We start from the raw sequence: 4,741 nt of genomic DNA on the forward strand, positions 1-4,741 counted from the left end.
CAAGACCCAATTTAAGTGCACATGAGGCACGGCAGAATTTGACTGAAGTTGGATGTTGAAGGCAGATGAAACCAGGCACACAACAACATGGCCGTCAGCCAATATGAAGTTACCAAAGGCCCAATATGGTTAGAACCAACTTGGCTGTAGTTGGGTTTTGGGATGGATGCATACCAAAGTTGGGTCTTGCCACCCAACTTGATTGATCAATTGCCAAGACATCCAAGACCCAATTTAAGTGCACACAAGGCACGGCAGAATTTGACTGAAGTTGGATGTTGACTAAAGTTGGCTCTTGAGTGAACAGAAGGCAGATGTAACCGTGCCCAGGACAACATTGCCAACAGCCAATATGAACTTACCAAAGGCCCAATATGGTAAGACCCAACTTGGCTGCAGTTGGGTCTTGGGTTGGATGCAAACTAAAAGTTGAGTCTTGCCACCCAAATTGATTGATTAAATAACAGGACATCCACCTTTCACAGTCAGACTATTCCTGAGGTTGTGCCTCAGTATTCTGAATGGTTGAGTCTCTGTGAGTCTTTTTTTCAAGTTTGACAGCATTTGGAGCTGAAATCAATGACTTCCTGTTGAGGTAGACAGGCAAATCATGACTCCTGGTTTTCAGTTAGAGTTAAGCTTTACAACAAAAGTGACAGCAGGTTGATATACCCATATTTGTGTGAATGGGTGGTATCTAAAATCAGTGCTTTCTACATTAAAGAATCTTAAGTGTGGATGTTGGGTGTTTTAGCCTTTATATACTGAGATGTAGGGTGTAACCCAACCCAACAGTCATGTTAGGAAATTTAGGGTCATATACAGATATAATGGTCCTATACAGAAAAGTTGGGCTCGCCTGTAATTGGTCAGAACAAAAATAATGGGTTAGTGATTGAGGTGCTGATAATGAGATGTGGGGTTCCATTTTAATGGAGATGTTGGGTGTCAATCAAAACTACAGCGCCCCCTTTAAAAGTCCTCCAGTACTGCAAGCATTTCAACTTTTTACAGGAGCGTCGTAGAAAGACGCCGCCGAAGAAAGAAATGTTCAGAAAAATCCCAGGATTCCAAATATGTAATGGAAAAAAATGTAGCACCACGGGAAAGGGGTGAAAAATGACTCCGAAGGGAGACCCCCGTAAAAATCCATTTTATAGGTACTTTACCGGTACCATCCCCTAATTAGGGTTAGGGTTAGGGTTAGGGTTAGGGTTAGGGCTAGGGTTAGGGTTAGGGTTAGGGTTAGGGTTAGGGCTAGGGTTAGGGTTAGGGTTACGGTCGTCTTTTGACCGAATGACTCGAAATTCGGCACGAATGTGGTCCTCTACTGGCTGAACGAGGGAGAGCAGTTCCCATTGGATTCCGTTGAAATTTGTATTTTTGGTGAATATTTTAAAGAAAAAAGTGGCCATTTTTCATGAAAACCTCAGCCCATTTTTTCAATAGCTTCCAGGTCTTTGGACCGATTGACTCGAAATCGCTCCCAAATGTGGTCCTATACTGGCTGAACAAGACACAGCAGTTCCCATTGGATTCCGTTGAAATTTGTATTTTTGGTGAATATTTTAAAGAAAAAAGTGGCCATTTTTCATGAAAACCTCAGCCCATTTTTTCAATAGCTTCCAGGTCTTTGGACCGATTGACTCGAAATCGCTCCCAAATGTGGTCCTATACTGGCTGAACGAGACACAGCAGTTCCCATTGGATTCCGGTGAAATTTGTATTTTTGGTGAATATTTTAGTGAAAAGGTACAATGTTTCATGAGACTGCCTTAAGGCTGGGGCTAGGGTTAGGGTTAGGGTTAGGGTTAGGGTTAGGGCTAGGGTTAGGGTTAGGGTTAGGGTTAGGGTTAGGGCTAGGGTTAGGGTTAGGGTTAGGGTTAGGGTTAGGGCTAGGGTTAGGGTTAGGGTTAGGGTTACGGTCGTCTTTTGACCGAATGACTCGAAATTCGGCACGAATGTGGTCCTCTACTGGCTGAACGAGGGAGAGCAGTTCCCATTGGATTCCGTTGAAATTTGTATTTTTGGTGAATATTTTAAAGAAAAAAGTGGCCATTTTTCATGAAAACCTCAGCCCATTTTTTCAATAGCTTCCAGGTCTTTGGACCGATTGACTCGAAATCGCTCCCAAATGTGGTCCTATACTGGCTGAACAAGACACAGCAGTTCCCATTGGATTCCGTTGAAATTTGTATTTTTGGTGAATATTTTAAAGAAAAAAGTGGCCATTTTTCATGAAAACCTCAGCCCATTTTTTCAATAGCTTCCAGGTCTTTGGACCGATTGACTCGAAATCGCTCCCAAATGTGGTCCTATACTGGCTGAACGAGACACAGCAGTTCCCATTGGATTCCGGTGAAATTTGTATTTTTGGTGAATATTTTAGTGAAAAGGTACAATGTTTCATGAGACTGCCTTAAGGCTGGGGCTAGGGTTAGGGTTAGGGTTAGGGTTAGGGTTAGGGCTAGGGTTAGGGTTAGGGTTAGGGTTACGGTCGTCTTTTGACCGAATGACTCGAAATTCGGCACGAATGTGGTCCTCTACTGGCTGAACGAGGGAGAGCAGTTCCCATTGGATTCCGTTGAAATTTGTATTTTTGGTGAATATTTTAAAGAAAAAAGTGGCCATTTTTCATGAAAACCTCAGCCCATTTTTTCAATAGCTTCCAGGTCTTTGGACCGATTGACTCGAAATCGCTCCCAAATGTGGTCCTATACTGGCTGAACAAGACACAGCAGTTCCCATTGGATTCCGTTGAAATTTGTATTTTTGGTGAATATTTTAAAGAAAAAAGTGGCCATTTTTCATGAAAACCTCAGCCCATTTTTTCAATAGCTTCCAGGTCTTTGGACCGATTGACTCGAAATCGCTCCCAAATGTGGTCCTATACTGGCTGAACGAGACACGGCAGTTCCCATTGGATTCCGTTGAAATTTGTATTTTTGGTGAATATTTTAGTGAAAAGGTACAATGTTTCATGAGACTGCCTTAAGGCTGGGGCTAGGGTTAGGGTTAGGGTTAGGGTTAGGGTTAGGGCTAGGGTTAGGGTTAGGGTTAGGGTTAGGGTTAGGGCTAGGGTTAGGGTTAGGGTTAGGGTTACGGTCGTCTTTTGACCGAATGACTCGAAATTCGGCACGAATGTGGTCCTCTACTGGCTGAACGAGGGAGAGCAGTTCCCATTGGATTCCGTTGAAATTTGTATTTTTGGTGAATATTTTAAAGAAAAAAGTGGCCATTTTTCATGAAAACCTCAGCCCATTTTTTCAATAGCTTCCAGGTCTTTGGACCGATTGACTCGAAATCGCTCCCAAATGTGGTCCTATACTGGCTGAACAAGACACAGCAGTTCCCATTGGATTCCGTTGAAATTTGTATTTTTGGTGAATATTTTAAAGAAAAAAGTGGCCATTTTTCATGAAAACCTCAGCCCATTTTTTCAATAGCTTCCAGGTCTTTGGACCGATTGACTCGAAATCGCTCCCAAATGTGGTCCTATACTGGCTGAACGAGACACAGCAGTTCCCATTGGATTCCGGTGAAATTTGTATTTTTGGTGAATATTTTAGTGAAAAGGTACAATGTTTCATGAGACTGCCTTAAGGCTGGGGCTAGGGTTAGGGTTAGGGTTAGGGTTAGGGTTAGGGTTAGGGTTAGGGTTAGGGTTAGGGTTAGGGCTAGGGTTAGGGTTAGGGTTAGGGTTACGGTCGTCTTTTGACCGAATGACTCGAAATTCGGCACGAATGTGGTCCTCTACTGGCTGAACGAGGGAGAGCAGTTCCCATTGGATTCCGTTGAAATTTGTATTTTTGGTGAATATTTTAAAGAAAAAAGTGGCCATTTTTCATGAAAACCTCAGCCCATTTTTTCAATAGCTTCCAGGTCTTTGGACCGATTGACTCGAAATCGCTCCCAAATGTGGTCCTATACTGGCTGAACAAGACACAGCAGTTCCCATTGGATTCCGTTGAAATTTGTATTTTTGGTGAATATTTTAAAGAAAAAAGTGCCCATTTTTCATGAAAACCTCAGCCCATTTTTTCAATAGCTTCCAGGTCTTTGGACCGATTGACTCGAAATCGCTCCCAAATGTGGTCCTATACTGGCTGAACGAGACACAGCAGTTCCCATTGGATTCCGGTGAAATTTGTATTTTTGGTGAATATTTTAGTGAAAAGGTACAATGTTTCATGAGACTGCCTTAAGGCTGGGGCTAGGGTTAGGGTTAGGGTTAGGGTTAGGGTTAGGGTTAGGGCTAGGGTTAGGGTTAGGGTTAGGGTTACGGTCGTCTTTTGACCGAATGACTCGAAATTCGGCACGAATGTGGTCCTCTACTGGCTGAACGAGGGAGAGCAGCTCCCATTGGATTCCGTTGAAATTTGTATTTTTGGTGAATATTTTAAAGAAAAAAGTGGCCATTTTTCATGAAAACCTCAGCCCATTTTTTCAATAGCTTCCAGGTCTTTGGACCGATTGACTCGAAATCGCTCCCAAATGTGGTCCTATACTGGCTGAACAAGACACAGCAGTTCCCATTGGATTCCGTTGAAATTTGTATTTTTGGTGAATATTTTAAAGAAAAAAGTGGCCATTTTTCATGAAAACCTCAGCCCATTTTTTCAATAGCTTCCAGGTCTTTGGACCGATTGACTCGAAATCGCTCCCAAATGTGGTCCTATACTGGCTGAACGAGACACAGCAGTTCCCATTGGATTCCGGTGAAATTTGTATTTTTGGTGAA

This window comes from Pagrus major, chromosome 3, assembly GCF_040436345.1.
Source record: "Pagrus major chromosome 3, Pma_NU_1.0".
NCBI lineage: Eukaryota > Metazoa > Chordata > Actinopteri > Spariformes > Sparidae > Pagrus > Pagrus major.